The sequence below is a fragment of the Falco rusticolus genome, chromosome 5, assembly GCF_015220075.1.
Source record: "Falco rusticolus isolate bFalRus1 chromosome 5, bFalRus1.pri, whole genome shotgun sequence".
Classification (NCBI taxonomy): domain Eukaryota; kingdom Metazoa; phylum Chordata; class Aves; order Falconiformes; family Falconidae; genus Falco; species Falco rusticolus.
The window spans coordinates 46,612,254-46,632,906 of NC_051191.1; the positions used below are offsets into that span (position 1 = coordinate 46,612,254).

Consider the following 20,653-nt stretch of genomic DNA (forward strand, 5'->3'; position numbering starts at 1 on the left):
GACTTTCCTCGGGGAGGGAGCGCGGCCGACGGCCCGGCGGAGGCGGCGGCTGCTCTCAGGGCAGCGAGGGGAGGGGGTGGGGGGCTTGGCTCCCGGTGGCCGGATACCGCTCCTGGGCGGAGGAGGAGGGGAAGGAGAAGGGGGAGAGGAACCGCCCCCGGACCCACGGAGCTCCGGCGCTGCTGGTGAGTTGTGGCTCCTCATTGTCTCCCGGCCCCGGGGTGCGGGTCCGGCTCACAGGGCTGGGGCCTGGCCCGCGGGGGCTGTCGGCCTGCGTGTGCGTGGGACGTCGCGGGGGGGGCGAGGTGAAAACGCGGCCCCGGAGGAGGAGGGAAGGTGATGGGAGCTGAGGCGGGGGCGGGGGGGCGCCCCACGAGAGGGCCGAGGGGCTGCCTGTGGAGCCCGCGGCCGCCGGGGCCGGCAGGGCCGCTTTGCGCCCCCGGGCAGGGCAGGGCCGGGCCGGGCCGGGCCGGGCCGGGGAGGGCTGCGGGGGATTTCCGCTGCCCGGTGGCGCCTGGGAGCGGCCCCGCGGCGCCGGGGGGCAGCTCCGGGGGGCTGAGCACCGTCCACGGGGGGAGCCGAGCGGAGCCGGGCTTGAGGGGTGAGCCGAGGCGTGCAGCCGGTGAATGCCGCGGGATTTTTTGGTGAGCCTGTGTTCGTAACCGTCCTTTCCCCGCCGCCTCCTCCCCTTCAAGCGAGGCTGCTTTCTCCTGACAGCTCTTCTCGCAGCCTCCGCACGTATGACACATTCGCTCCTATTGCAGGTCTCCCCACACACACACCTAAAACGTGTAGGTTTCTGTGCGTGCTATAAGAAATTTTGTGCCCTGGGCTTTGAGTTCGTAGATGACAGGATACGTGAACATTTGCTGACCCTGAACTTCTGTGAACTCCGCTTCTCCCTCCCCTTCCTCTCAGATAAGTAATGGCTTGAACCCAATGAGAGCAAAATGGTTCTTCTCTCGCAGGGACGGGGGAAATCAGGTGGCGTTAGTTGTATTTTATATTTCATGGGGATTTGTTACGCCCACCAGTTCCAGTACCGTGTTCATAGGAGTGGATTAGCTGCTGCGTTGGAAGAATGCTGACCTTGATCCCTTTGTCTCTCCTGCCACAGTTTTGGGAGCCGGCTGGAGTTGCTTTAAACTCGTAGCTGTCTTGGGCACTTCGGTAGTGGTGGTTGTTGTGAGGGAAACAGGGCTGAGGTCTGTCATAATCCAGACGCAATAATTGAAAAAGCATCTGTTTCTTTTTTTAAAAAAATATTTGATGAATAATTTATGTGTGGGTTTTTTTCCTTTTTGTAATTTGACAGAAGATCAATAGCAACTTTCTTGTAGCTATCTCGGCATAGATAGGAGGAGAGGAAGCCCGGTTTGAAAGTCTTCCATTCCTCCCCCCTCGCCTCCTTTTTTAATTGTATGAATTGAACTGGAAGCTAGATGACCAAAGGTTAAATACATGGAAGATGTGGGACAGAAGAAAACATTTGTGGGATTAGACTTGGTGCCAAATTCAGGTTTATTTTCTTGTTAGAATTGGGTAAAAGTGAAGTAGGTGATTGGGTGTTTCATGTGCTTAAGATATTAAAGAAATTGCTATATTGCTTTGTTGCAGTAATTCTGTATCCTCATACACAGCTTTTGTTATTCATATCTGCACTTCAGTAAGTGATGTGAGAGACTTGTTTTAAATAATTAACACAGAAGTAACAGATATGAAAACATAAAATAGTATGTTTGAAATGCATAGTGAAAAATTTCCTTAAAAATTTATACTTGAAAGAGCAAACTGAATTTACTTCTCTAGTATAGAGAAACCATTATAATGTTAACTTGGAGTTAAAAGGTCCACTTAAATTTGAAAGATGAAAGCATCTTTTTTTTCATGGTGTTATTTAAATACTCCTTTGACAATAATGAGTCTGGCTTACAAAAATTCTTAGGAGGGATAACGCAGTGAAGTTCATACCTTGTATTTGCATATTGTGTGGTGTAGCCCAGTGTTTACCCGGGATGGAGCTCTACACAAATCAGTAGGTGGGGTCTGCCTGCATCCATACTGAAGAGTTTGCAAATTGGAGCCTGTGTTGTCTAAAGCAAATTATAGTTTGAAAGTGGCTAGGCATTTATTTTAAGCTTGACTAAGGATGTAGTGCTTTAATTGATCTTTTTAATATGTAAAATGCCACTAAGGTGTAGTGAAATACTTGATATATAATTAGAGCAACTGAAAACCAGGACAGGGCTCTGTTTCTCCCCTGAATCGCTCTGGCTTAAATTTCTGCCTGACACTGCAGTGTGAAAGTATGATGCAGCTTATGACATGGATACTAAGATGTTCTGTATGCCTGTGTTATTGTTACAACGTGGAGCTCTTACAGTAAAAATAAGCAGAGTTTTTTAATGGCTTACTAAAATAAAAAGTCTTCAAATGCCTTAAATGACTGCCTGCTGCAAAAAGAAAAAAAAAATGTTTCACTGGTCTTAGTAAGTTTTGATTCAGTACGGTATATTTGAGTAATTGCACCTAAAAAGTGCAATCAGGAGAGGCTTTGCTGGAGACTGATTCAATATCTGTGTTAAAACTTTTTTAGGCATTTGCTTTTTACCCTCTTTTCACATTTAATGGGAGCTGTTGATATTTGATGTCCTGATCAGCTTTTATTTGTTGGCCAAGAAAGCCAATCAGCTGTATTTTAAAAAGGCATGTATACTAATTGTGTCCTTATTGAATGCTTTATCTGGTGCAGTGTGAATATGGACAAGATCACATCTAAAAATCAAGCTCAATAATAAAGCTTTTCTAGCATAAACTCACTGCATGTTGCTTACAGCCCTTAAATTACAGGTATCTTAAACACTTAGATGTGTGCTTTTTAATGCTTGGGTTTTTTTAATTATTTTTACACCAAGCTGTGAATGTGTATCTGCAGAGGCATGTGGACTCCACTGTAATCTGTAGCACTTCAGAATTTGATATAAAACATTACTCCACAACTTTAGCATGTAAAAATGCTTTTAAAATGCCGAAAGTTTACTTGACAGTTAACGCTTCAAGTGTAAAGAACAAACTAAACCAGTGTATTGCTAGTGATTGTTGTCTTTTTTGCAATGCATATAATTGTAGCAATGACTTTTTCCTTCTGAGTGTGAGAACTGGAAAATTTTTTTTGTGCCTATTCACATACTGATGTACAGGCTACCTTGCATATTAGAAGTAAAAGCATTTTATTTTTAAATATTTTCATTGCTAGACAACAGTTTTCATTTGGTTTTGAAAAAAAAACTTAAAAGTCTAAGACTAGGGGGCTTTTTATTAAACTTACTAAATGTTATATATCCTACTATGTATACGTGGTAATGTTTTTCCCCATGAAGTGGGGAAGAACAGATACAGCCAGAAGTACTAGATTCCTAGAAATGCCCACTAATTGTGTGGGATGTTTTCTTTTTCCTGTGTATTTTGTTGAAGAGTCGTGATATGCTTTTAACAACTTTTCTCTCAAGAGTTAATGCTTGTTTAGACAAATGACTATTTATAATTCTGTATTGAATACAAATCCATACATGCGCACTGTTACCTAACCTGATGGATTAGCAATTCTAGAGTTGTTGGTTTCCTGAACTCCTTTTAGTGGCGATGTCATCTCCAGAGTTCAGAAGAACTGGCTAGTTGAAGTGTCTACAAAGAACGGTTTAACCATCAAGCATTTAACAACTGTTGTTGATAGTACAAGGATTAAAGAAAACTGGAACTTGAGCTAGTTTGCCAATGCGGAGCACAAGAACATGAAAAAAAGAAGAGTTCTCCGTTAGTTCTGTGATCCAGTTATATGGAAAACAATAACCTTAGTGAATGCATAGATTAGGTAATTTGCATCAGGCCAGCTTTTCATACATCAGTCCTTGGATAATAAGGCTTTTGCCACTTCCTTGGAGATCGTTATACCCCTCTATCTGACTGTATTATGCCATAGGCACACTGATACTTGAACTCATTGTAACTGTGCCTTACTGGCATATTTGGGCTTTTGTGGTCTGGTGCCTGTTTTTAAAGGATTAGAAATTTCATTCAGTAGGGGACATCAGGTTGTCGGGTATGCATGAATGTTAGAGGGGAAAAAAATGTGAATGGCATCATCAGAAAATGCAGCAAAAGAAGAAATACCTATCAAATCATGTTTTAATTTTTCATGTTGTGAGGCAGAATTAGGCATAATTTTTAAAAAAGGGAAAATACCAACTTTATAACATTTTAAAATAAACAATTGAAGGCTTCTCTGAATTTCAGGACAATGTTCTGCTTGCTCATTTCTGTAATACCTTGAAAGTACACAGTCAGTTGAAGAACAGTTTTATCCTAGGTTTTGATTATGACTTTTTTTCCCTTAATTTTTTTATTTATCTTCTCTGGTACAACTAGTTGCACATATATTATGAACAAGGCAGTGTTATTCCAGAACAAAGAAACAACATGTCTTTCATTTACACTCCTAGCTACAGTTTTGCTTGTCTTTGTATTTTAGGTTGGACTGGCAAGGTATCATGCATAAGTGAATGTTATTCTGTGCCCTCTAATCATACTTCATTTAATTATGATCTGTACCTCATAATTGTACTACTTTCTCTGTCTGCTGCTGTTTTCAAGGCTTGGTAGAGTTGCACGATGGTCTCTGATTTTTAACATTGCATTTTGTCAGCTTCACTAAGGGTACTTGCATGTTTTCAGTTAGTGTTAAAGTTTGTGACTTTTTTTTCCGTGTTCAGTGGATAAGCACATTTTGCAGCCATGTAGCTGTGCTGATACACCTATTTCGTAGTGAACTGCACTAACCTGTGTGGTCTTTCAGAAATGTTTCTGTCCAAGTATTTCTGCCTGCCTACTCTTCCCTTACTGATTGGGAAGTATTGACTTGTTTGCATGTTGTTCAGGTATGTGCAAGATGTTAAAGGTAACATTTGATGAGGTTTACAGTAATGGTTGCTAATTGGTGCTCACTAAAATAAAGATCTTTGGGAAATATGGGTTACTAAGAGTTATCAAAGAATATTAGTTACCTGCAAACCCACTGTCTTGTAGTTGAGAGAAAAGTTTTTAGGTCAAAAAGTTTGCAGTGGCCTATAGGAGTAAAGAAGCCAGTTTACAAAAATGTAAAAAAATTGAAGTTACGTGAATATGATAGATAAGCCGAAGACTGTGATGCGGAAAACTCATGCTGTCACCAACTATGACGATAAGGCAAGGCGTGTTTTGGGAGGAAAGTGAATTCTAACAGAGCCATCAGCTTGCTACAAATGCTAAAGAAAATGTTAGCATTTGATGATCTTCAGAAGAGGTGCATTAAATACTGCTGTATTCAGAAGTAAACCAGTGATAGTCACATGGGATGCTCTGAGACACTTCCTAAGAGAACCTGAGGGTGTTAAACAGCTGCCACTGAAGTTGTGTGTTAAGTAGAAGTTGATCGGATGCTTTCTGGAGTGTTAATGCTGATCATGTTTTCAGTATGTCTCAGAACTCTGAGAGATTATGTAATTTCAGCACAACTTAAGGTTTCTTTTAGTGGTTTTAAAAGTAATATGCATAGTAATGGATATTGACAGACAGGAGGTTAAGTAAAGGAAGTAACTTGTTCAGCGTGTATTTATAGAAGACTGATCTTGTGAAATTAACTTCTGGTTCTCCTGATAAGATTAAAAACTGTGATACAATATTGTTGATGTGGCAGACAGGCTTCTCTGAAACCTTTTACTTGCCTGTTATGTGACATTTTGATTAAGGAACTAAAATGATAAGATCAAGTGTCTACATATGAAATGGTTTAAAACTTGGCAGATAATGTGAATCAAGTGGGTAACTATAAATAGTTGTTGTTATATAACTGTATGATGAGGGCTTCTCATCATCAAAGTACGTTCATGAAGGAGCACTGGGAAACCTGCTCAGTGCCTGCTGTCTGGCATTGCCACTAATGAAGTGAAAGCCAGTGAAAATTGCTGATTGTTTTTGTAGCTTGCAGAAAATTGGGAAAACAATGGATACTGCAGAATGGGTCATTAGTGCAGCGTGGATGCTTAGAAAAATGGCAGTTTCCTAATTGTTTGCTTGATGTTACTTGATGTGGCATTTTATATCAGGCTTTAAAAGATTGAATACAGTGTATTAACTTTTAACATAAATTATTTTGTAATTAAAACAAAGTACGAGCAACTATTAATACTAATTTTTAGTTTGGGAATTTATTTTGTAAAGCTTTGGAATAGTTTTGCATGTATAATACAGAAAAGATATTTAGTGTTGAACTGGATTCAGTATGTGGGCTTTAGGGAAAGCTTTTAGTTTTGAAAGATATTAAATACAATTAATAATTCATTAATAACATACAAGAGGAAGAGAATCAGTCATGAAATAATGGAATACATTTTATTTCCACTGCTTTTCTTTACATCTTGAAGCAAAATTTAATTTCTAAATATATAATTCATAAACATTGTATAGTCAAAAAAAGTTGTGGCCATATATATGTTCACCTGGGGAAAATTAAAAGCCATTTTTTCGGTCTATCCCAAATTTATTGCCAGAGCAGCTTCCTCTGTTTGTTCTCTCTTTATCAAGATCTGGTTCTTATAAACAGCGGCAGAGTATTTATGTATGCAAGAGGCTTGTTTCCTTCTTAAGCACTATTCAGTCTTAAAGCTCTGTCATAAATATCTTACTAAATTGTTTAAGTGTCTACTTATAAAACGTGAAACTACTTCATGGTTCACCTTATTTATGTTTGCTCTGAAAACTAAATATAAAACTTAAGTCTCTCTGTATGACTGTGGGAGACGATGCTTGGGCAGGTGCTGCCTATGAGAAATTTTGCTGCTCCACAGCCAATTTAAACTGGCGTAACTTCGGCGCTGTTGCTTAAAGCCGTGGTGGTTTTCCCCTTTGCTGGCTGCTGCTGTCATCCCCATGCCCCTGCGCCAGCAGGTGTCTTGTGACCATTTGCCTGTGTCAGGGAACCGATGGAAGTTATAATAGGCATTTGGGTTCAACTTTACTTTTGTTTTTACATGCAAATAATAGTCACTTTCTGCAGAGTCAATGGAAAAACAACAGCTTGTAATTATTTTTTTTTTTTTAATATCCTGAGCAGATGGGAGGGGAGCTTTCCTGTTGTACAGAGAGGAAAGGAGGTCCTCAACTGCTAAATATAGCAAACATATATTCTGTACTAAAGTCTTTTAAAAATGATGTGTAAAAAAGCAGCCCAGAAACTTAATTTGGTACTGAATAAGAAGGCACAGCGGGGAAATAATTACTGATAAATCTTATAAAATACATACTTAATTTTAAATATGGGTACATCTTTGAGGTGGGATTTATGAACGGAAAGAAGATTTTTGGTGTGGAAATTGTTAATGTTGGAGAAAAGAAATCTGCAGAAATGGAAAATATTTTTTTCTTGAAAATAATATTTAAAAACTGAACTACATAAGCTGAAATTGAGCTATGTTTAAGAGTTAAAAAAATTCGGAATAGGCAACAATAAAAAAAAATAGTAACTATAGCAGTCATACTTTAAAGGGGCCCAGTAGGGAGGTTGTGCAGGGTACTTGTTTTTTTCTGAAGAACTGATAACCTCAGGAGAGACAGGATTAAATCTTTGGCTTCATTGAAGCTACAGTTTGGATTAAATCACTGAAATTTACACTGAGCATTCCTGAGAATAATGTCCTGTGTGATACTGAGATAAAGCAATTTCAGACGCAATTCCAAAAGTTTAAGATTCTCCATAGTATTTCATTACCTTTGTCAATATGATTCAGTAGGTTATGACGAAGAAGCAAAATATTTTAAAGCTTATGCTATTTACCTTCAGGATTAAACAAGATAAACAGCTTACAGTGTTCCTGTTTTGCACAAGTCACAGTATTTTTAAACCTGCTGCTTGTAATTCTGGGTTGTTTATCAGGGACTGCAGTTAACCTGAATGTTTTATTGTGGCTTGTTTCTGACACTTCTCAGTATAATTCTTAAAATCAAAATGCTTGATCCATAAGCCAAAAAAAAAGGTTTAAAAGGTATTTAGGCAGGAGAAGGCCTTTCATTATTAGCATACACTTTTTTTTTTTTTTTTTCTGGACAGCACAGCAGAAGCAAAATAATGGTGTATAGTAATTAGTTTGCTCAATTGGTATATGCATTTCTTCTCAAATTATGCAAATTTAGTATTTTAGGAGCAATACGAAGGAGATCAGGAGTTCTGAACGTATGGATTTGATATGCTTTGGTAGTAAGCTCAGTTACTGCATTTTAAAATGTGTTTGGGTTTAGTTTATGGATAAGATATAAAGCATTGAGTGTTGTTAACAGTGTTCTGAACCTGCTTCCTTTAAAATGGGCTTTTTTTTTGGTGGTTGTACATCGTAGGAGGTTTACTGGTATTTGTGAGTATTTCTGGTAATGGAAGAGGTAGATGTTAGTTGAAGGATTTTAGTCCTAAGTTGTTTGTCATTGTTAAAAGTTATTTTGGGGATCAATGGATGGCCAGTGATGATTTGCACCTGTAGCTGCGTCTTAACAAAATACCTATATCAGGGGTCCTCAAACTACAGCCCGCGGGCTGGATACGGCCCCCCAGGGTCCTCAGTCCGGCCCCCGGTATTTACAGACACCCCCGCCCCCCCCCCGCCGGGGGTTGAGGGGGGGAAACCAAGCAGCTGCAGGTGACTGCCTGCCACTGCATCCGTGCGCCGGCCCCCTGGTTAAAAAGTTTGAGGACCCCTGGTCTATATCCTTTATAATCATCTGGTTCTAGGAGTGGGTAGATAAAACCTGGATATTTTTTTTTCTCGGCAAATAATTTGTTCAAATTTTAAATATAAATTGGCCAGATCGATTGATTTGGGTTTTGCCCTGCCCCCCCGCCTTTTTTTTTTTTTTAATGCTCCTCTCTATAATCACTAGAGAGAAATGGGTTCAGAGGGTAATCCAAAGATCTCAATATAGAGCTACCTCTCTTTCCATGTTTACCTTGGAGGGAGATCATCAAGTCATTGTTTTTGTATTACAGCATTACAGTTTGAGCGGAATTAAGTGCTTGCTATAGAATAATTTTTTTCTATATAGAATAATTTTTGCTGTATCAGTAAACTGAATAGGTTTCCACTACTGTCTGGAAAGTACTGGAGGGAAGAGAGGGCAGGAATTACATGGTTGATGGTGAAGAAGGGAGGGTGGCTGGGTGATGCAGCCAAGCATTTTCTTACAGGTGGTGGAAACTGTTAATTGACCCCAGACCTGATACGAAACTGTGTCCTAAGTGCCTCAGGTGCCTAAAGATGAATAGTGTGATCCCCCCCACCCACAATTTATGCAATTGGGTCTTTAATATGTAAGCAAGAAAATACGCAGATTTTTCTTTATTCTTCACTATTTCTTGCAGGTGCTTATCATGAATTAAAATTCCAGTCATGTGAGTAGTAGCAATAGTACGTTTTAATATTGAAATAGGTTGCAGAATGCTCTGTTTTTATTTTCTGTCTCATGGCATTTCAGAAAACAGGGTTGCAAGGACAAACAAAAATTATCTGTTTTATTGTATTATGAGAACCTAGTTCTTACAGTATATATGCTCCATGATAAAGTAAGCCTATTGAATTGTAGTACATAGGGCATGTACTACACCTGCAGTTCATGTTCATTACTGAGTTTTTAATGACATTACACAACATTAAGTTAGTTGTAAATTTATGTCTTTACATGATTGGATTGTCATATTTGCTCTTGGTAACTGAAATTGTATCTTAATTCAGAGGGGGTTTTTTGGTTTTGCTTGGAAGATAGGATGTACAATCTCTATTTTACTTGCATATTGATAATTATTTCCTTGGGTTGGTTGACATTTTTTGCCAAGTTTTACGCTAGTTTAGATAATCTGTTGAAGAAGTTATTTTAGGATATAACTGCAGCAGTTTTTATGCAGTGACTTTGGCCAGTTTTCATGGAAAGTAGTGCATAAGTAGCTAAAGAAGTATGTAGGGATGTATTATGTCAGTTTTTGATCACTTAACTTGAGGCTTCTTTAAGGTACTGGTCTTCAGGGTGTGAGTGCTGAGGACATTTTGAAAATCAGCCTTAATAGGGTTTACTGCAGAGACCTGTTAACAGAAATAATACTCTGGCAGTTTCTAAAAACCTGGTGGTATAGGTTCTGGTAAACATTCATAAGAAACGACTGGAAGTGGGGATGGTCTAGCTATAAAATACTGGCAATCCAACTTTATACTAACACAAAAGGGTAGATTTCTCCTTTTCTGTGGCTAGGTAGTATCTTGCTCTCAGTCTTTTTGTATCAGTGTAAATTAATCTATCCTGGACTATTTAACCTACATTAATGCTTTATGCCTCAGTCTTGTTAATTGCACTGGACCCTTTCCAGTCCTACAGAGCTAACACATATGTAACCCCACTGCTTCCAAACAGGCCTGAAACACAGACTTGGAAGGCAGTCCTGTTGACTGTCTTCTACAGGAAATAGTCTCTTAACTACATCGAGTATACAGAGCTTCCAGTATTAGACTATTGGGGGGAAAAAAAAAAGTCTTTTGTCACTTAAGGAGGAAAAAAACCCCTTCAAACCTCTGATAAAGCACAGGAAGTGAAATTGTTGACAGAGAAAATTCCTTTTCTGTATAGTCACTTTTATGAGAAGAGCCACACCCCAAAGGTAATATATTTAACTGTTAGTGGATCCTAGTGACATAATGGAATATTTTTCCATTGTGTTCAGAGGTTTAAAAGGGATAAAGAAATGTATGTGGGTTAATGCCCTTTCAAAATTTTGTGGTAGTTGCCACGTTATTTGTGTTATGTTCTAATTTAAAAATATTTGTCTCTGTATGATTATAAGAGGCTTTGCAAAAATAACATGTTACATTTTGTGCAAAAGTGGGAGACAATTGTGATGGTCTTTTCATCTTGTTTAACTCCTGACAAAGCTCCTTCCGCAGTGTGCAGAAGCCTTACTTTTTTCTGCTAGGTAGTAGTATTTCAGTTGGATTGAGTTACCATGGCTCTTTTGTCACGAAGTCTAGGAAGCTTTATGATGGAGTCTGAAATACAAAGAAGCTGCACTCTGGTTTACAGCATAGAGGTGAACATTTGTTTTTAGTAATACCCGTTTATCCTCCTTGGATGGGTTGCTTTGCTGTATTTTTGAACCAAACCTTAGGGATAGGTGTGGTTTTGTTCGGTAGCAGAGGGGATGAATTCAGGTGTCAGAACTGAGGGAAGGCGTGCATAGCTAGGACCAAAGGAAAGCTTCACAGGTAGAGCATGATGGAGTTCGAGCATGCTGCATCTGGAATCGGATATTACTGGCGTGTCTTCTTGTGAAATACTGGGAATCTGGTGGTTTTTCTATTTGTTTTTTAATCCAGAGGAAGGCCTAGGGGTTGTCTTAGGGCTTTGCTGTGTGTGCTATCAACAATATTTTGATCTAAGAAGTCAGACATCTGTGTTTATCTAGTAAAACAGCGTATGTAAATCTGTTCTTAGATCCCTGTACTGCAGGTTTTGTTTGAGAGATGCTGGGTACAGTATTATTCATGAAACATGCTGATTATGTGTTCTAAGGATAATTAGATGTTTTGAACTTCCATAGGCCATAGGGTGTATCCAGGTATCCATTTTTTTTAATTTCAGTCACGAAATGCTGTAAACTGAATAATATAATGTTGCTCTCAAAAAAAAAATTGCTCTCAAACCCATGCTCTGCAGCATCAAAAGTCTTATGACAGAGGAAATTGAATTGAGGCTGAGAAATATTTTGTGTGTCCTAACGCTTTGTTTTGTAGTGATACTAGTTTAATTGTGTCTGCGGTTCTGACACAATTTTTCATTGACCAGCCATCCAGCAGAATACTGTTCACTTCAGTACCTCTGTACCCATGAATGTAGTGCTGGTCTCAGAGATATAATTATGCTATGAAATGCCTTGCACTACTCTTTTTTTTTTTTTTTTCTTTTCTTTTTTTTTTTTTTTCTTTTCTTTTTTTTTTTTTTTTTTTTTTAATACCTTGAAGCTTTAAGTGTATGAAACAAATACTGGGACTTTATTAATAAGGTTTAAACTTCCTAAAGGCAAAAAGTGGCTTTTCTCCTTAATTTCCAGTATAGTTTTGTTACCTTTTTTTGTCTATCAGTATTTTGGGAAGTTCTGTGTTTCCTAGAAAATGTCAGTAGGGAGCATCGGAAGAGGCATGCTGTGTTGTTGTTGAACATTTTTGTATGCATAAATCTTTGCAGCTTATCCGTTTTTTGTCCTTGTCTGTTTTAGTAATTTGGATGCTACTAGAAATTATTAATAGTTGCATTTTAGATTCATGTTTTTAAATGAATTTTAGATTAATTTTTTTTAAAAGCTCTTAGAATAATCTTCGTCTGCCTTGCTCATCAGATGGCAAAGCTGATGTTTTTGGTGTTGCTTCACCCATCTAGCATCACTGAGTGGTAAAGTTAGTTATCGAACCTTATTCTCAGCCCAGGCTTTCCTTGCTCTTTTCTCTTTCCTTCATATGTGGTGCAGAAATCTATTTACTCAAATAATTACATGTTAAGAACTTCTGTTGCTGTAATAACAATTGAAACGTGGCTTCTGATCTGTAACTTTTTGATTTATTTTAAATGATTAATTTTAAAAGGATTTTAAAAGGATTTTTCAGTATGCAATAATGCAATATTTAGGGCTATTCATTTTTCTACAGTGTAACACTATATAATACGGACTTCAGGTTTTTTTGCAGATACTGTTTGGAGCTCTGCTGGTGTGAATGCTTTTATTAGTATTGTTGAAGGCTGGAATCTTCATCTGAAAATTATGTATTTTAAACCAAGTTTAGCATAGATTATATATATTTCTTCCAGTTTACATAATTTCCTAGGATGAGAAAGCTATGTTTGAAAACAATAGAAGATTGCCCTGTAGAATGATTTAATTCTGTGTCGTTTAGATACTAGAGACAGCATATCTATTACATTGAATTTTTTTAAAATGTTGATTTTTGTTTTAGAAGTGGTGTGCAATCTAATTCCAAATTCAAACAAAAAGAGAAAATGTGACCTATATTAAATGTTAGTTAAATTCGTAGAAAATAGAAAAGCAGCTGGTGGACAGAAGATCATTATGACCTTGTAGAAAATAGGTGTTTAGGATTATGATAAGCATTAGTAGGCTTTCTGTACTGTATGCCATTGTATATTTTGTTTGAGAGATCTGGAAGTAACTTTATTAAATATGACCTATTTTTAGATGCAGTTTGTCTTTTGGACTATTGAAAACCCTGCTTATGATGTATTTGGGACCATTTTTACTTGAAAGATGCAGCAGAAATTTTAGGTATTTCTTTAGTGAAACATTCGTGTATATTGGGAGGAGGAGATTAAAATTGCAATTTTATGGCTGGGTGAAATTTGTATATAGCAAATGAGATGTAAATGCAACCACATTTTCTTCACACATGCAAGAGCATGTTCTGTAAGCAATTTTTGCAGTTACTTTTGTTGCACACTTCATGATTAACATGCCTCATGTACATAAACTATAAATGCACGTCTGGCATATCAGGATATGATTTATACTATGTAAATCATAAATGCTTTATTCAGTATTTTCACTGCTCATTACACAGAATTTTCTAGCAGCACTTGAGAGAGTAAATTAATTCTCTTAAGACATAAGTGCTGTCATCGGCAGTATCTGTGTTTACATTCTTGACTGCATGGGCAGTACCTGGACCACTTTTTTAAATAATCCACTGTGTGAATAAAGATTGTTCAAGTCTTTGTCATGCTGAAGTAGAAACTTAATACAAGCACTAAATCAATTAAAAATAGGGTTCTTGTTGGTAGTGAAACTGTCTCAGATTTAGACATCTTGTCTCAAAACAGCAGTATTAATAATGTAGTAGGGTTAAAAGAGAAAGTTGCTCTTTAACAGCTCTTTGTAATTATTCAAAGTTAGTTGTTCATTTTAAAGGGGGAAGTGAACTTTCTTTGTATGAAATGGTATACAATGCTAAAATTAACCTGATCTGTAGTATGTGGTATACTGTTTAACAAAATGATGCAATGTAATTTAGGATCGTTTAATGAAAATAGCAATGTCTTCAGTGTTTTTATTTATACAATCAGATCAACACAAATAACCTGGATTAAAAACAAAGTTTGAGGCTTTTTTACAAAAGGTGGTCCTGCTCTAGGACTGGCATTCCTGTCCTGGGTGTGTGGGTGTATGTAAGGCTGACAGGGATTAGGGCAATCCAGGGACTGGGCTCTTTGTAGCCTGGCTGTGACAGGGACAGTGACATGGTCAACCATCTCTCCCCTTCTTGTGGCTCTGGTGGGTGCATTCTTTAATGATAAAACTAGCTTGCTACCTCAAAGCTCAGAAAAGCATCTTGAATCTTTGTATTAATCCTCTTCTTTCAAAGAGCAGTATTTGGTAAATTCCTGTGTTCCTGTCTGTAGTGTCACTAACGTGGTCATTTGGTCTTCCTAGTCAGCAGACATAGACTCTATAAAAACTTTGTGTTATTACCAAGATAAAGGTTTCTGTTTCTAGGGTCTAGATTAGGTTGAGAATATGATGAGCTACAGAGGAATAAACATACAGGGTGCATATTTCATCTGTTTGTGCTGTATCTGTTTTAAGGAGAAAAAGAAGTTGCAGTTTAAGAGTAGAAAAAGCTTTGACGTGAATATTTATTTACTGTCACCTCCAAAAGTCATTACCGACTAGATTATATACCAATGTGGGCATGATTCTTCCATGGTAAGGTATTTCCTTAGTTAAATCTACCTGTACATATAAATGCTAGTAAATCTGTGTGTTCTTCGACATTTATTTTCAGTTCATAAAGTTGTAAGGCACAAACAAGAGCTTTGCTTTGATACTCTAAAAAGGGTTCTTGAACTGAAGATTTGTGTCTGACATTATTCCCTGCTATTCTACAGATGCAGTGGAAAAACTGATTGTAAGCCAGCTCTGGTGGCACTGGTGAATGTCTTTATATGCAAAATCTGGATAGATTTGTGTTTGTTGAGTACCAAGCTGTTCTGAAGCTGTACACAAGGTTGAAAACAAAAGTAGACTTTTGAAAAAGTAAACTGGAAATGGCCATGCATAATTCTAACTCCACTTGCTTTAGCCTTGTCCCCGTGCTGTGTTTTCCATGCAATATGGTTGTCATGAGCCTGAGGTAAAAAGATGGCTTTTTCCATCGCCTGGTGCTCCAAGGCACCTTTCCTGCTCTGCAGACTTCACCAAAGGAGGATTCCCACAATATGGCTGCAAATGGTGGGAAACACGCAGCACTTTCCTCTCTGGGTGGTAGCTTAATTTAATGCTGTTTAGTGGAGTTTGTGATTAGTCATCTCTCTCCTGTGTCAGTTATTTGCTATGAAGCTATCTGCTCTATGTGCACTTCGACCTAAGCATTAATGTGTTGAACTGCTATTCTTTCAAACGTGTACATTCCAAAAAATTGCACGTTTTCCAATTTGTCCTCCAAGATGCTCTGCAAAATACATGTAGTGTTTACATAATGGAGGGAGATGGTTACATCTTTCAGTTGACTTGGTGACTAAATTAGGTAATTCTTACAGAGGATACTTTGACACTGGACATAAATTAAGTGATCACGTGAAACCTGTTCATTACAAGCCTAATTAATATGAAATATTTATTCTATACTTACTCCTCATATCCTCATCGTGTTTTACTAAATGTCAGTTAGGATAGTACATAATTAAAACATTTTGAACAATTTCTCAAGTATCATAATAAATTGTGAAACAAATTGTCAGTCCTCTGAGTCATAACAAAACAAACTGCTTATTGGGATGTCTTAAGGAAATACATTAAATAAGAATTTTTGCTGACGGTTTGCAAAACGCGAACTGCAGTGGAAATGAAGGTCACAAGTTGTTTATTGAGCAGTAGATGGAATAATAGTTTTGATAGTAGCAGAAAGACACCAGTACTTATTCCTGCTTTTAGTTTATTTTGAAGAATGAGTGTTTGAGTATGAGGGGTTCAGTGTGTTACTTAGAACTGGATTTACTTTTACTATACCTGAGAATGAAAAGTTTAGCAAGGCTTCTTACTAGTATGAAAGGCAGTATCTGTGTTTTGATTCTTTGCCTCCCTTATTTTTTTTGATGTTCAGTTTGCTCTGTATTACTGTGAAGCAAATATATTAATGTGTATTTTAAAGAGCTGATATGAGATGTAGAGTATTATTTCAAGTGTTAAGAAGTCATCAGATTTGGCTTAAAAAGTGTACTTGGCCTTTGCTTATACCAACTGCATTGGGACGCTACATTTATGTAACTTAATTTAATAGTTCTTAAGAGTCCAGTTTTGTTTTTCTCTCAAAAGCTGTGTTCCTTCTACCAAATAAGAGTTTAGTTTGACCTACTATATTTTGGTATCTTATGTCATCTTGCTGGGATACACATGAGCCTTTAAAAGGTTAATTTTCTTTATATTAGATTTTGGATCACCTAGAAGTCTCTTCTGCTGGGCTTTCTTAGTTGTCTCTTACACTGTCATGTTTGAATGGTAAGCAAGAGCTAACCTAGTCTGGAAAAAAGCAGGATGCTTGGTTTATGTAATGCAGTTGTAATAGATTTGTGCAACGTGCAGAGTGTGTGTAGGAAGAATAGGCTTAAAAAGCTTTGGTCCCAACCTTTCTTTGCTTTGTGAATCAGATTTGAATGTTTAACATATAAGTTCAATGATACATATATATTCAAAAAACAAATATTTTTTTTTAACTCTAGATGTGTATTTCTTTAATGGCATGATGGAGATTTTCACTGTGAAGTCTTGTTAGAGTGATCAAGAAGTGTGGAAGATGGATGTGGGAAAAAGGACAGCTTGCATAGATCAGTCAGTCTCATCCCTAGGGCATCCTGACTCGTGTGTGTGTCTTGACAGTCAGCATGTGAACTCTTAAATTATTTTTTTCCTCTGATGTCTAATATAGGACAAGTAGTAAATTTCTAGCAGGTTGTCAGGTAGTTTTATGCTTAATTACTTCAGCTCAGAAGTTAAATGTGCAAATATGTTCATTTGTTCCCTGTTGAAGGCATGGCTTTAACAGGTGTAGTATAAATGTTATCTGCATGAGTTCTGCTCTTTTCATGAATCTAAGATCAGCTATGTGTGGAGGCATGCAAACTGCATATAGTTATGTTTGCATGTTCAGTATTTGTTATTTTTCCCTAGTCCCTAACACTTCATGAAGTTCTTCAAGCTTATTTCAGATACAGACTGATTCTTGGGAAGGTAGTTGATCTGCACCTACAGAATTTGTTGCATGTGGGAAGCATATGATCTCTGATTAGAATTCATAGAAGCATGTCATGGGAAATTAGGTGTTGGGAAAAGAAGTACCTCCATGCTTGGTTTGTGTCGGATTTGCTTTGGTAATCTTGGAATGCCTTTGCTTTTTTGCTGTCAAAATGTCATTATTTGGATCTTTCCCAATGTTTTTATTCAAGTGATAGGAAACAGAAGGGAAGTACTAATTGGTATGAGTCTGGAAAACATGCTCTGAATACATGTACAAGTGTTTGTGCTTTCTTACCCAGATTTTGAGCACGAGAGGTGTGATGGCAGAAGCATCGGTTTGGGAATGCAGTTAGAGCTCTTGGGGAGTCCAAAATGTTTTTTCATCCTATTGCCACCAAAGGAAAGTGTGGGTATTCCTCTCCTTATTGAGGTTCTCTTAAATTCTTGCTTTATAATGAAGAGCTTGTCTTGCTAGTTCATTAGTAATTGCTACCTCCTACCATCTCTTTTGTCAGCTGGGGGTAGGATTGCCTCCTACACCCAGGGGGGAAAAAAGAAAATTAGATAGTGATAGAGGCTAAAATTAAAGAAGTTTGAGAATAAATAGGCCAGGTTAATCTCTAATTCTGAAGACAGCAAAATTCTTTCTTTAGATTTTAGATGAAAAGAAATCATCCTTTTCTAAAGTGGTATCTTTAGGGGGCCAGGCAACACTAATGTTACTGGCAGAGAATTTTTCCACATGGGTCATCTGCTTGGACTTGGGCTAGCTAGCATGTATTGATGTTACGTAGTTGATAGAGGCATTTCAGAGTGGGAAGCTACCTGCAATTCAGAAGCAGTTGGCACGTGATACCCTGGTTGCCTCACAGCAAGAGGCCAAGGCACTTTTAAAACTTAGTAAAAACCTAAACTCTGAAAGCTTATAATTCTCTTTGTGGTTCGGCGTGCTGTGAGGACAGCATAGGTAGCAACACTTTTCAAACGGAAGTGGAGGAAAGAGGAAATAAGTTTGTCACAACTGTAATGTGGTGGCTTGTGTGTCGTCTTCATGATTTCAGCCACTGTCAGCGTTGCAGTCGCAGCAGAGGCGGTATCTGGGCTGGCTACAAAGTAATCGGTTTGCATACTATTACTGACAGCAGCAGTTTGTTGGAATTAGTTGCGAAAAATGCTATAAAACTTTCTGTGAAGCCTTCCAGTCACCTCCCTCCGTGACTTGAAGTTTTTTTTATTCCCTGCAGGTTAAAAACCTTTCCTTTTCAGTTTTCCGTGTTCCATTTAACTCCAACATTCGGCAGCTCGAGCAAATGCTTTTTCAGCAATTAATCTGTTCCTCCGTCTGTGATTGGGAGTTAACAGTGAATGTTATTTCTCCCTCACCCCATGAATTTGCTATACAATTTAAAAATATATTCTAAATAAGTAGAATAAAAATAGTCCGTGTCGTGCTGAACTTGAGGTGTTTGTTGAGGCTGTGTGAAGCAAGAGCTTGTTTGGAAACCATGTGTTTTGTTGGATTGTCATCACCTGTTGAGCGTTTTCAAAACTAAAGTAAAAGTGTCAGTACTAAAATATGCAATAACAGAATGTTTTATGGGAAATAATATTTGACAGTCCTTGTAATATTCCCTTCTCTGAACTGTTGTCATGATAGTAGGTTGGTTTTTTTTTCTTGTGGGGGTAGACAGCTTATAACTTCCTTATGTGATGTGTTCAAAGAAATGTATAAGTTTAAGTGGTCACGATCTCTGTTTGAATCATCAGTAAGAGTTATGCTATAAAACAGGTTGTGTAGCATTGCTGACACTTTATTCCACTGAACGAGAAAATTACTTGCAACTTCTTGCCTTTAGACCAAGCCTTCTTTTTTTCTATATCTGGAAGGTCAGGTAATTGGTTTTCAGGAAGTCACTTTTGCCTTTCTTCTTCTTCCTTTCTTTAATAGCTTGATTATTTTGCCTGTTCTTTAGACAGCAGGTGTCCACAAGCACAATAACTGTTTGCATTAATTGGCTTTCATACTGTCTAATGGCAAGAATGAGATATAAGTTCATATAGAAAAGACAAATAATACTCATGAAAAACAGAGAGGGAGGAAAAAGAAATGTATTTTCAAGTGTGAAGAGTATGAAGTTGATTGGTTTAGATTCAGATGACTCCTAAGATTTTTAAGGTTAGGGTGTAATGTTAATATATTTGTGTTGATTCTCCAGTCAATATGATAGATAAGTGTTGATTCTTGGAGATCAGTACTTGGGGCAAATATTTTGATGGTTGATGAAGAAATTGACTCAGTATTTCAGATTTGCTATTGATGTGCAAATTACGGAGTTTAGCCAGAAAAGCTAAAGCAAATGTGATCTTTATTTTTCAAAGGACATGATTGTGTATATCTTTGTTGTGGTCACTGTTCATTTCATCAGCTTTTCTTTGCAATAACTTACTTGACTCAAGTTTGGGAACTTCAGAAAAATGATCTGATTTCTTACATATTTCTTACCTATCCTGAAAAGGATAGGATTTCCTATGGAATTCACTCATCATCTCTCAACATTAAAAATAGATCTGTGAAATTCTTGATATTTTTTTTTTTTTGCAATATCTCATTGTAAACATGCAATGCTGGATATTTTCATTTCTAATAAAAGCTGTAGCTAAAGTTTAAACAAACTTTAGCCTAGCTTAAAAGTGGAAATTTTAAAAATCAATGCTAGAAGAGGGGAAAAAACCAGTACTAAAAGTATTTGTCAAGATTTTAGCCTTATAGGAGGTCAATTCTCGTGCTTTCAGTAGAAGTCTTAGTCACAAATTAGTATTTTTGTTCTGTAGTTTTCAAGTCTTCATTATAGCTTCGCTTACTTGGCTGTATCTTATTTCTTCACATGCAGAAAGGTTACCTTCGGCAGCGCAGAACTTAATGTCTTGCATATCTACTGCAGTCAGGAATAAGCTGTGACACAGAAGGAAGAGTGAACTAAAGAGCAGAAATTCACATTAATGTACACTTACATAAGGAGAATATTTTTAAACTATGCTGGCCTAGTGGTGTGGATTTTGTAAAGGCACTTTCATATGGTCCTGTAAATGCAAGCAGTTAAAAACCAAGATGGTCTTATCTTGAGCATGAAACTTTTGATTCTATAGAGATCATGGAGGGTTAAGAGACTAAATCCATTGTCAGTGCTCTTTCTTACTTTGCTTGAAAGGTTTGAGGGTTATTTACTGGGGGTTTTTGTTGTTTATACTTCAGAGCCGCATTCAACTTGCGTGCAGTTTGCAAGAGCTTTCACATTTTCC

The 20,653-nt window shown here is 37.6% G+C and overlaps 1 protein-coding gene across 3 annotated transcripts in view; it reads left to right on the top strand.

The window, feature by feature from the left end:
• Window positions 1-69: 69 nt before the first annotated feature.
• Window positions 70-20,653, top strand: part of CDK17 (cyclin dependent kinase 17) — a 96,769-nt gene continuing 76,185 nt past the window's right edge. The window contains exon 1 of one of the 3 annotated variants that reach the window (XM_037389704.1): window positions 70-185. The gene's annotated coding sequence lies outside the window, so the exon portion shown is untranslated. Of the gene's footprint in view, window positions 186-554; window positions 645-20,653 lie in introns of those variants that run through there. The other 2 variants (XM_037389707.1, XM_037389705.1) reach the window with 2 other exon arrangements.